The sequence below is a fragment of the Cynocephalus volans genome, chromosome 5 (genome assembly GCF_027409185.1).
Source record: "Cynocephalus volans isolate mCynVol1 chromosome 5, mCynVol1.pri, whole genome shotgun sequence".
Lineage (NCBI taxonomy): Eukaryota > Metazoa > Chordata > Mammalia > Dermoptera > Cynocephalidae > Cynocephalus > Cynocephalus volans.
Window position 1 is genome coordinate 129,370,656 of NC_084464.1, and position 13,946 is coordinate 129,384,601.

Below are 13,946 nucleotides of genomic sequence, written 5' to 3' on the forward strand. Positions count from 1 at the left end.
GACAGTGAAGTATTTTACAGTTTGCTACTTCTTCAGCAGCTTGAAGTGGTTTCACCATATGCCACCCTGACTTGCTTCTGTGGTAAGACTGTATGGTGCATACTTTATTCATTTTTCTAATATATCACAAAAAAAATAGGTGCGGTCACAACTGAATAAACTTTTATTCAGAATTTTGATGTCGTGTATGCAATTCCTAAGTGGTCTGTTGATTGACATCTGTCAGTTACTAAGACATCTTATCTTTAGCCTTTGTAAATCAAGACAATGTGAAATTCAATTTAATATTGACATCTACATAATTTACCAAGCCACATATTGCTTTAGTCAAATACATGCTATTAATGACCAGACTTATGACAGAGCCTGGAAATATAAACACTAATAAACATACATATATATGCATATATTATATACATATTTTATATGGAAAATGCTTTTTAAAAAATCGATAAGAATAGCAGCTTGATTAAACAATTTCTTGTCTTGTAGCTTGCTCATTAGCACACTGAGTAGCCCAACACTTGTCAATTCAATTCAGCTTAAAGTTCATCCTTCCTTAGGGTACAGTGTAGATTTTTTTTTAACTCATTAACCTATAACTTTTAGCACACTATCACCATTCTTATTTCTTTCATTGAGAAACATTCCTAGATTCCAGGTAACAAAAAACTGAAGGACACGTATTTTTCTTTTTAAGGACTTATTAGAATTTCCTAAAATTTAGCAGCAATTTGCCCCAATAAAAACAAACAAAACCCCACCATGCATATACTAATTCATCTGTTCTTCTATTCTTGCAAGAAAGATGAAAGAAGTTTCTGACTTGGCAATTAGTTTGTTTAAACACACAAATAAAAGCTTTTTTAAAGATTAACATACTGTGCCAGGACAGAGTGCACACAGTTCTTACCTTGCCCATTCCTTGGGACAACTGATAGTTAGTTTCATTTCACTTTCTTTGTCATTTCTTTCTTTGTCACATCTTTCTTCAATATTATTATTGAAGTAATAAGTAATGTTGAGAGAGTGCTTACACATGCTAGGCATACTCTTAACATATACATCTCATTGAGACATTAAGATATACAATGTCTCTGAGTTTAGACAACAATTCCATGATGTAGGTACAATTATTATTCCAATTTGACAAATAAGGAAACAAGGTTAAAGATTAAGTAACTTGCCCAAGCTACACATATGAGGGAGAAATGGAAGAGGAGAATCAAGAGGGGGAAGGAAATTCTCAAAAGTATCAGCAAACCAGCAAATATGGCTTCTCACTAAAAATCAAAGAAATGCAATTAAACTTTTAAACAAGTAAATCAGTCTTTTTGTCCTTAGGGACCATAAGTAATGCTGGCCAATATGGATTGTAATCATTTGAGCAGAGACCATGTGTCTTCCACATAATTAAGTGCCAGTTAAATATTAGGAACTTAATAGGTTGTTGTTTGCAAGAATGAATAAATACATCTCTATCAATCAATAGAAATATAAATTTGGTATGACTTTTTAAAAAATTTGGCCACATGCATTAAAATCATTAAAATATTTGTATTCTTCAGTAAAATTAAAAATATGAAAAATGTTATATACGGTTAGATATTTATTATTTACAAAAGAGAAAAGTGGAAATAATATACATGTCCAACAATAGGCAGATTCATGAGCATTATATAGTAGAAAATCTCACAGCCACTAGAAAGAAATGAAGGTTATGAAAAAAGAGTAAGTTGCAATATGGACAAATGCTTGCCGTAAAATGTTAGGTAAAAAATCATAAGACAGGACAGTCTCAGTTTGGGAAGATGAAAAAGTTCTGGAAAAAAATGGTGGTGATGGTTGCATCACAAAGTGAATGTACTTAATGCTATCAAACTATACACTTGAAAACGGTTAAAATTGTAAAGTTTATGCTATATATACAGCATTTTACAATAAAAAAAATCAAAAGACAAAAGTCTACATGTATTATGATACAAGAAAAAAAGACTGAATGAAAAAAATCAAAGCATAGTATTAATTTAATTAGCAGTAGATATAGAGTAATAAAATTTTATAGCTGATTTTGTTTTCCTATTGTTTTTTGGTATATGGTTATAGTTTTAAAAGAGGACAGATTTGTATTTTGATTGCAGATTTACCACATACTAACTCCAATCACGAACTTAGACCTTTATTTGGCAAAATGTTTTCTGTAGAATTCCAGTTCTACCATACTTTAATAAATGTAATTGGAAAATAGGGTCTCAAGATCAAATGAGGTTGGGGAACTCTAGATTGAGCAAAGTTAGACAGGTTTCTTCACTATAGCAGGATTCTTTACCACAGGATCTTTTCCATGGTTACCAGTATGGTACTGTGCACTATATATCTACTGGAGAGGGAAAAAGAAGGCAGTATTTCTCAAAGTTTTGGACAACAGAACTTTTTAATAGAGGAGTATCTCAAAATTAGAGTTCCAGGGAATAAAATTTGAGAAGCACTGCCTTAAACAACACTTAAATATGTCTATATCTCTATCTCAATTTCTTTAATATGAAAGTGAGGTTAATCAGATTTTTCACAGGACTAAATGAAATATTTATATTTTTCATAGAGGTGTAGACTTTAGTTATGGGTATCGATATAAAAGAGCCTGGATGATAATAGCTGCTGAGTAAATGTTATTTTCCTTCTACTGTTCACTGAAGGATTACACACAAACCTGTACCCAGCAGAAGCAAAGTTTTATTAACCCAGTGACAGATCGTGAGTGTACACACAGCATGTATTTATAGGTAATTACATAATATTCTCAGCTTGTTAATAATAACTAATTGCTTATATTATGCTTTTTAGTTTGTAAAGCATATTCACCCACATGATCTCAATCTACCCTCATTCCAACCCTGTGAAGTGGTAAGGCAGGGAGTATGATTAATTTCACTTAACTAATGAGGAAAACCAAAGCTTAGAGAGATTAAACTATTTGTCCAAGTTTATACAGCTGATTAATAGCAGGACTGTAACTTTGACCTGGGCCTTCCAATTCCAAATCTCATTTATTCCCCAATTCCTATGTACCTAATTCTCGTCTCTAAAAATTTTCACGTGAGTTAGTCAAAATCCTCAATGCCAATTCATCAGGGAACGCGTCTTGGGCTGGTAGGCAGAAATGAGCTATTTTCCCTTTGAAAGGAAAGAAGAAGAAAAAAAACTGAAATACTTCTCTAGCTATATAGCATGGGTATGTGTGTTGTCAGTAGAGTCCCTGGGGATGGGAGGGGCAGGGAATTTCTGACAATGAAGCCCCTAAATAGATCAGAGACTTCCAGAGGAAAAAAAGTGTTTGTTACATCTTTGAAAGCTGTCATTCTGGATGGATGTTGGAGACTTGGGCAAAGCTCTACTGCTCCCTAAAGTTGAGCTGTGACCTGGCCAGTTATTACTTAGATCTTGACACCAGAAAATCCAGGAACAAGAGAAAGAGTGATGGTCACATGCATGCCCAACTCTAAAAAAATTTTCCTGTCTATATGTTCTCAGGCAATTTTGGATCAGATGTAAAGAAATGCACTGTATTCAAAACCACAGTTATTTTGTGAGTCTCTTGAACCCTTTAAAATATCTATGTCTGGGGATTAGTTCAGAAACACTAGTCAAGAAAATGCATGCTCCAAAGGTTTTATCAAGGGAAGCAAAAAATGTGAGCAGCTTGAGAGCTCAGTGTGGCCAATTTGGAAGAGCAATTTGCCTACAGCTGGATATAATTAACAAGCATGGGTCAAAAAGGAAGCCAATCATAAAAGTGTGAATTAGATTGAGGTGGAGGGATGGGACAGCGACAGTCACTTCCAGAGCTGGTATATTCTCACTTGAGAGCCTCTCTTCCCATTTTCAAAAAGCCTGGACCAATGATGTAATAGAAGATTAAACTCTGAGGGGAGAAAAACCCAGTCTTTATAGTAATCCAGTATGTGTTCGACAAATTCTTTTTTTGGGACACTAAATGATGACTTAGTCTCCCTTTATACTAATGTGTATTTTCCATGACCCCCAAAATGTATTTTAAGTGTTTCCTGACTCACTATAGGAGAAAAAGGTATAAAGGGCTCCAGCTGTATAGCACCCCATTGAATCCTGTTTGAATTCTTTTGGTCTGAATGTATAAATCATCCTGAGGTATTTTTTGTTTGTTATTTTAGTAAAAACCGGAAAAGAAGATAACCTAAAAATAATTAAATACATCATGATTCAATAATACATTTTGCAGGGTTAAAAGCTCATATGCAGAATTGCAGCCTAACGAGAATTAACACAGCTGAATAAGAAATTCTCAAATGATTATGCTCCTTCCTTCCTCCCACTTACTTCTGAAGAGGGCAGGGGGGCTGGCTTCACATATGGAACTCTGCAGATCCTGCCATCTTTCTTTTCTGCTTATTCTGGTCTTGAGACAGAATGAAATAGAAGTCTGAACATAAAATGCGATGCTTCCAAAGCTCTGGAGATTTTTCTAATCCTCCAAATGTTCTCCAATAAAATCCTCCCTTTACAATGTTGGTGCTGCCACAGCATTCATAACCAAAGGAAGTCTGACAAGAAAATGAACCATTAAAACCTATACACAAACATAGAGGTTCATTTTCATGCTGAAGTCCTCTTTAACCAAAGCAAAGAATTCATTTCGTCATTTGCAAGCATTTATTAAGTGTACAACACACTGCTAGTTACTTTATGGGGGATACAGGAGAATTAGTAGTTTACGTTTAACAGGCAAAAAAAAAAAAAAGAGAGAGAGAGACAACAAACCACTTGAGGAAAAAGGAAGAAGAAATAAATAAGTATATATGTATATGTATATGTGTGTGTATCCTAAATGTGAAGGAATAGAAAGCAAAATAGTAAGTCATGGTGAAGTGCCGTTAGAGGGAATAGCTTTTGGGGGAATGGCTAGTTTTGAACTAGATGTTGAAGAAAGTGATGGTGTGGCAGTCAGGAAAAAAGACCTGAGGGGTAAACCAATTTGGGAACTTGAACTTCTTACTTAAACAGGCTTTTGGGAAGTAGCTGGCTCTTGATAACTGACCAAAGTGTGCCTTTCATTGACTGCCAGACTAGTCTATCCTGGGGATGAGTTCTCATCGTATTGAATTTTTCAAATCACCTGAGAAGACTTGTTGGTAGATGTATAAAATACATAACAGATTTCTTATAACATCAGTTCATATGCTTTTTAAAGCTTCACAACTGTCTAAACTAAATAAGCCCAGAAAAGCGTTCATTAAAAAATAACCACATGAGCACAGTGGAGTATTAAAATCACATGCAATTTCTTTGGGGCCATAATGAAATAGTCAATTAGCTTTTTTATTTGTTGACAACTGCAGCTGATATAAACTAATGGTCTATTGATCTCAGCAGAAAGTGAAAGAACAAGTCTGGGAAAAGAATCAGAGGCTGAGTTGGTAAAAACCTAGTTTTATTTCGGTTTCCACATCATGTAAAATGTCAACTTAACTACTTTATATAAACTGTAGAGAAACTTTGTGGGCAATGTGAATGTACATATGAAATAATATTGTCTAACTTCAAAAAATACTTTACATGGGATGGTAGACAGAATAATTACAACCAACACCCCCCCCACCAAAAAAAAAAAAAAAGATATCCATGACCTAATCCCTGGAAGACGTGAATATGTTACCTTACAGGGCAAAGCAATTTTGCTGATGTGATTAAGTTAATGACTTGTGATGGTGATATTATCCTGGACTATCTGGGTGGGCTCAGTGTAACCCAGAGGCAGTAGAGTTAGATAGAGAAGATGTAAGGATTGAAGCAGAGATCATAAAGGAGAGAAAATGCTATATGCTGACTTTGAAAATGGAAAAAGGGGCCATGAGCCAAGAAATGCAGGTGGCTTCTAGAAGCTGGAAAAATCAAGAGAATGGATTCTCCCCCAGAGCCTCCAGATGGAACACAACCCTGCTGACTCCTTGACTATAAGCTATTGAAACCCGTTTCAGACTTCTGACCTCCAGATCTGAAAGATAATCAATTTGTGTGGTTTTAAGCCACTAAATTTACAGTAATTTGCTACAAAAGCAATAGGAAGCTAAAACACATGGGTCGTCTCATTGTTCCTTATAATATTATACCCATTTTACAGATGAGAAAATTGATGCTCAAATAGGTTACACAGTTAGCTCAAGTGGTAAAGCTAACATGAAAATTCAGGCACTTTGACTCCAGAGTCTGCACCCTTAACATGCTGTTTCAAAACACTTTTTTAGAATGGCAAAAATTTACTGAATCACCACATAAAGGCAAATCATAATAGAAAATTTATAAAAACTTTATTGAATATATTTGCAATTTTCTCTGTATTCACATTATAAAATTCTTAACATTGTGTTACAGCTCTTTTGCAATAAATGCTAGCAATCATATAATAGTCTGGTATAGATTATTATTTAGTCAGAGGAACATAAGAGATAACCTTTGTCAGTAGTTATCCTGAATCTTAATCATCATTTACATTTGGTATACCTACTGTCATAACTATCATTCTGATGTTTTCTATAGATTGCAAGCTATTGAAAAGTTGACTGTATTTCTACTATGTTCTACAAGGCCCACAGCCTGTGTCACCCTACTTGCTTGCATCTTTGGGTCATTATGAGTCTGTTGATCATTAATGCTGTAGATCATTGGCTCCTTAAGAATGAAACTTTAGTTTATGGGCTCTCACTTTAATTTCCTGGAATTTTAAGATTGTGTATTGTTTAGCATTGTATCCCTGCCCATAAAATAGTTACTATCACATATGAGGGGGTCTTTAAAAATTCATTGAAAGATTCTTGGGACGACCCTGTGGCACACTCGGGAGAGTGCGGCGCTGGGAGCGCGGCGGTGCTCCCACCGTGGGTTCGGATCCTATGGCCGGTGCACTCACTGGCTGAGCGCAGTACGGCCGGTCACAAAAAGACAAAAAAAAAAAAAAAGAAAGAAAGAAAAAAAAAAGAAAGATTCTTATTATCCTTTAAATCCATTTTTCCATGAACTTTTTGAAGTACCTTGTAGTTGTTCAATTAATTGTAGTTGAGGAATGAATGAATGAGCAGACTTTCCAAGTCCAGGTGACTTTATAGTCTAGTAGGAGAAGATGTAGAATTCTGAGAGAATAAAACAATAAACTCCTGAAAAAAGGATTTAAGAATAATAGAATCCAGCAAGAAAATCTTACCCCTATGGCCATTTGAATAGTTTAAAAATATTCTGATGCAAAATATTGAAGTTCATTTTTTCCCCTTTACTCCTACTATTTTTCTTGTTTATAGCTCTAACATTGATAGAGAATGCAAACTTATTTATTTCTTTTTGTATCCTTCCTGCTGTCTGATGAAATATTTTCTTTTGTGTATAACAAACAGCTGTTAACATCACTTATTTACACCCAGAGATACTGAAGGCTTATTTTCATAACTCATTGTGTGATACTCAGAACTCAGTTCCTATTGGAGCAATGGGAGTTGTGAGTTTAAATCCAGGGTGTCCTGGATAAACTGTATTAGTCTGTTTCTGTTGCTTTTAACAGAATACTTGAAACTGGGTAATTTATAAGAAAATAAAATTTATTTCTTACAGTTCAGAGGCTGGGAAGTCCACAGGCCAGGTTGTGCATCTGGTGAGGCCTGTGCATCTGGTGAGGGCCTCTTCGCAGCGTGTCACATGGCAAGAATGGGCTGAGCAATAGAGAGCTAACCCACTCACTCACTTTTCTTACAAATCCATCAAAACCATGCCCATGACCACCCATTAAACCAGCAACCCATTACTCCATGAATGGATCAACCCATTCACTCAGGTAGGTCCTCACAATATAATCACCTCTTAAAGGCCACACCTTTTAATTACCATAATTGGATTTCCTACCCTCTTAATGCTGTTGCAATGGAAATTGTTTCCAATACATGAACTTCTGGGGGACACATTTGACCCATAGCACACACTAAAACATTTTAGGAAGGTTCAAGTCACCTAGATCTCAGAGTGTTGGAGGCTTCCCCCTTCCTAGATAGCGTCAAGGAGGGAAAGCTAAGTTCACACCTTTTATTCAAAATATTCTTTCAGTTGTAAAATACCCTAGTAAACAAATCGTGATCAGGTTGATAGCCCGAGGATCCAGTTGCTGATTGTACACTCTTAAGTCAGGGTGTTTTGACTAAGATATCTCTCCTGCCAGCCTGCCTCAGAGAACCTGATTTCTTCCTTCCTTTATTTTATAAATATTCACTGTGCCAATAGGTGCCAGATACTATTCTAGATACTACTTATACAGTAGGAAGATAAGTAAGCAAAAATCTTTACCCTGTGTTTACATTCCAGTAAAGGGAGATAAACAATAAACAAATAAGTAAGACATATAGGTGCCCCAGAAAAAATAACTGCTATCATTATAATTAACATTTTAATATCTGAAAAATATCAGGAAAAAGAGACTTTTATTATATTTTGCTTCCAAAATCAAGACTAGATTCAACACAGTAAAGTTACCAAACATAAAATTTTGACTCAGCATAAGAAAAGAATGTATGATGAATAGATTAAAAAAATTTTTTTCTTCTAAGCGCTGGGTACTTATATTTTATGAATAATTATGTAATTATTTGGTTTGACCTTTCTACTTTGGCTGCTAGGAAACTCAGAACTAAGTTTTTAGTTATATTTAGTAATTGTGTGACTTACTGGTCTGCATTGCTATATAGTAACTTTCCAGTGGTCTTATTTTACTATTCTACCTTAGTTTTTCTTTCACTTTGATTTCTTTATTTACCTGTATTGTAATACATCGGTTTCAGTTTTATAAAACAAGAGCTAAGCCCACTAATAATAAGCAAAACTAGCCCTCGGGAGGACTTGAGTTTTGTATATTCTTAGAATAAATCAAGGGGTTCTACCTTCTTGCTTCTTAATTTTTTTTGGACAAAAAGTGCCAAGTCACAGAAAGGTAGGATGCCTTATTCAAGATTTTATAATGGATCCTCAAGCATAGCTTATTAATTACCTATCAGACAAGTAGCTAATTAACCACTTGTCATGGTGAAATGTGAGTGGGGGTGGTTTCTGCATTACAAAGGCTACTGGTTAAAATGTAATCTAAGATTATTCATTTCTAAATCATAACATTCTACTAGCTTTTAACTGTTTATTTCTTCTGTGTGACATTCTGCCAGTTATCTCTGAGTTTTGGTAAGAGCAAGAGATTAGGATGACCCATTGGGTACTCCAAATTTTTACCAAAATTGTGAAGAAGAATAAATCTTGGTACAGAATATTTAAGTTATAGCAAATGGACGTGTTTGAGGAGACTAGGTAAAACATTAGAAGTGCCTTTAAATTACTGCAACCTACTCTTGCATTAAAAAGCAATTATGTGATTCAGATCCAAAGTTATGATTTCTCAAAGAAAAATGGCACCTGAGCTGGTAAGTGACAAGACCCATCACAGAGCTATTTTGTCCAGTAGTAAATACAGCTACTGATCAGTATACTAAAGAGCCCAAGGGGCAGATTAATTATTTATCAGTGGAATAAATTGAGAGTTGGCCTTAACTACTTCAATACAAATTGAAATATAACAGACTCTGCAAAACTCTCAGCAATAATCACAGAAAATGTGAGTGAATTTGAAACCAGGTTTTATAATTGGTCTAACATCACTATCTCCTTTTTCTTCCTTTTAACCTCAACCTCCACTTCCCCACTCTGCCTCATCCAATTACCACCTCCCCTACACCCACCATTTCACACTAACAATACCTTCTTAACATGGCAATTCCTCTCTGCATCTTCCCTCCCCCCTCGCCCCTCCTTTCCTAATGCCCTGTACAGGCCACAGAGATAGAGCACAGGATCCCACACCTCCAAGGGCATAACTTGTCATCTAATGGTGAGTATGGGGACAGGGAGAATAATACGTGAAAAAAGAATTAAGAATAAATGCAAAAACGATAGGCACAACTGAGGTCCAAACAACCTGCTATGGAAACACAGATGAAGAGGCAATTAATTTCTGTCATTTTCTAGCAAGGGTGGGTGACAAATATATTCACTCTGCTTATTCCCCTTCCATCTGTTTCTCTCATTTCTTTTTTTTTTTTTTTTTTTGTTTCTCTCATTTCTAATGGGGACAATTTGGGATCTGGGTTGTCAGTTTCTGCTACTGAAATGTGAAACTGGAGGATGAAATTTATTCTGATGTCAACCACAGAAGATGCTGTATTTAATTTAAGGTAGTGAAGGAGCAGTTTAGTGACCCAATCTCTATAAGGAACAACTGTCCTAGGTTTCTATTGCCAGATACTGCTTTAGGACCCCGAACACTAGTTGCTTTCAGCTGTGTTTTCACATTTCTCCCTCTTTCCTCCAACTTCCCAGTCGCTTCCTGGATTTTCCAGTGTGTTGCTTTTTCTACCTCACTAGTTCTTTTTATCAGGCCATTCCAGCTGCCTTATACTTCAAGTGTAGATCAGACTATGCACCAAGATGACATGGCTTCCTATGTGTTTTGAATTTAGAGGCACACTCCAAAGTCACTTTGTCTAAAATGCCACCATTTAATGAGTCTTATCAGACATCTAAATGTCCCTGTGAGGGCAGAGCAGAAGGTCTATCAGTTATTTACACCTCAGTTAAAATTATTTCATCATATCAGTTCTCTCTAAATACCTAGCAAAAATGAATTACCCTGGAGAAGCTAATTCACTCATTCAGCCATTGTTTACTTAGCATCCTATTATATGTTAAGTTGTTACAAAAATGAATCAGACTTGTCTGACTCATATGCCAGTTGGGGAAAGAAACACAACTGTAATTTTAATAAGTGATAATTGTATGGAGGAACCACTAACACTACATTGGGCACTGGGTAAGGCTTCAGAGAGAGAACCAGAGATTTGAGGTAAATCTTGACGTTTTATTTGAAGGTGACCAGAGCAAGGGAAGGAGGAAAAAAAACTGAATTCATGATCACTCTGAAATGGGAAGAGTTTGGGTGAAGTCTGGCATAGAGACTTCAAGCAGCCAGGAATAGCATAAGACATTGTGGGTAGGGGAGGAGAAATAGATTCAGTACTTGGGAGAAAATGCCAAAAGGGAGAAAGGGACATGCAAAGATTGTAAGACAGTCTGCGACTATTTTAAATTTTTGCCATTGAGAACTTGCGTTAAGAGGCAAAGAAATGAGGCAGTTAGGATCAGATTAGTAGGATAATTTGGAAGGAATCAGAATACAAATAATGGACTGACATTGCTTAAATAGTCAACATTTCTTTTAAGCAATTCCTTCTCCCAGTCTCTCAGGTCTGTGTTATTTGTTACACGTAAACATGTCGAAAAGCACAGGAGTCCTGATTCTACCATTAGCTAACTGCATGCAAGTACCCTAAACACCCAGGGATCCAATTTTTCATACTTCGTAGGGATGCAGTAGAAAAGATGATCCTTAAGATCTCTTTTAGTTCTAAAGACTATGACTATTTTTATATCTTGGAAGAATTGTGCTGTATATAGCAGTATCTAAATAGACACTATCTCCTCCTACTACGAGCATAAGCATTATCATAGAACATTGGCATTAAAGAACTCAGGGTTTTATTTTAAATTTTAAAAATAACTTTTTCCGCCTTACAAAAATAACACACGTTCATTACAGAAAAATTAGAAAGAAAATTGTAAAACATCACAACTCCTACCTACTCAGACACTACCACAGTTAATACTTGCTTGGTATATATATAATCTTACTAAGAAGACTATTATTTTGTGTAAGATTACACAAGGGTACTTCAAAAAGTTCACAGAAAGATTCACATTATCTTTTAATTCTATTTTTCCATGAGCTTTTTGAAGTACCCTCATATTAAATAAATGGTGAATTATTCTCTAATAGAAAAAGCATGTTTGTTTGCTTCTTCTAGAGCCAAGAGATTTTCACACAAACAGCTATTGAGCATTTCATGGGGTTCAATGAATCTAGGCAGAATTCATTTTCACTTTCACAAAGTCAATCAACATACACTAACTGCTTTAAATTGCAAGATAGGAAGACTTGTCTGTTATGCAATAGTGAGTTAGAAAACTTGCATTTTAAGCAGGTTAGTTTGAAGAAAATTGGGGTTACAGCAGTGTGGAGCAGGGATTTGAACAGGTCACTATATTCCACACCTACAGTTTGGGGAGCATTACACCAAGCTGCCTTCCTCCACTCCAGTGTGGGCTATAGCCATCGACCAGTGGGTCCTCACTTCTTACTTCAGGATGCACAGGTATTGTCTGCCTCAAAGATTTAGTTCATTGACTCCAAGCTTACATGTTCAAGTTTCACTTGATTGCAGTAGGGGACTTGACATTTGGCCAAGTTGTGACTGCAATTTTCAGTGGTCTTATAAAGGGGAAGATAGAACTGCCTAGACCAGGAAACTTGAAGGGAATAATCTCAGGGTTAGCAAGACTTGTCAATATTAAAGAACTGGAGGAGAAAGCAAGCTGGTCTTGGCTTTTGGTCACTCCACATATATTCCCTATTGATGAACCTTTGGCCATATCACCCTTGCAACAAAGGGGAGCAGGAATGAGTGAAGAAACTCAGGAACCATTCACTGAGCTACGTTCTTTCCTATACAGTGCAATTTAAATAACCACTTAAATAACTGCCTACTGGGAACACTTCATTTACGGTCAAGGAACCTTTCAATAATAGAACATAAAAATACCAAAATTCATTATTTTCTTTTTAAGTCTCAAGTACAAACAGAAACTGATTTATCACAAAGCCAGATTAATGGAGCTTAATCTATAGGCCCCTTGCATGGATCCCTTTTAAAACCCTGGGAAAGCCCTCACAGTGTTGTATGATCATAAGCATTTTGTAAAATTTGCAAGTAGAGATATTGCACCTGCAATTGATTAAGACTCTTTCCTTTTCAACGTGCTTTGTGCCATATTTTGATATTAGAGTAGTGGTGGGCCTTTTGGTATTTAATTAATAAGATGAGTTGAGAATACTATTAGATTTGTATAATGCAGTGCCTCTCAACTGGGGGTGATTTTGCCCCAAAGGAGACATTTTGCAATACCTATATGTATTTTGGGGTGTCACAAGTGGGGCAAAAGTTGGGGGTGCTACTGGCATCTAGTGGATAGAGGACAGGAAGGCCACCTAACATCCTGGAATTCACAGAATGACCCTTCACCCAGCAAAGATTTATCTGGCCCAAAATGTCAGTAGTGCCAAGCTTGAGAAACCCTGGTTTAGTGGAATGAATTTTTGTGGTTTGCAAACACTTTCATGTATAGTTAAGTTATTCCTGGTTGTCTGGGTATAGAAATGGCTTCCAGGAATATTCTGTGCTGACTTGCCCAGTGCTATGATATTAAGGTAGAGGACCAGAGATTGTATCATCAAATGAACTTGCCCTACAGTAATTAGCACTAGACATATATAGGTAGTGGAGGGGAAAGGTTTGAAATAAGCCAGAAGCTAGTCTGAGATAAGTTTTTCAAACACTGAACATGTAAAAGTAAGGGGAGGATGACTACAAATACCAGAAGGAACATAATAATGCAGCATGCACAATTATAAATGCCCCACAAGTTTTTCTCTTTATTTGATAAAAATTATGTAAAATGTAATTTACAAAATTCTTGTGATGATAGGGTACAAATCTATAGCAGTACTATGAACACCATGTATGTCTGGGTGTTTTTACTTTTATTTTTTAACTGTACATTGAAGTCATTTAATTTTATTGGCTACATTGGGTATTACTCTAAAAAACATTCTTTGCCTTAATCTACAGCAATGACTTTTGGAAGCAGTAAAAATGGGACCATTTCACTGGAGTCAGCCACAATAGCTCTGGAGTCAAACAACCCAGGGGTTTGTTTCAGTTGTG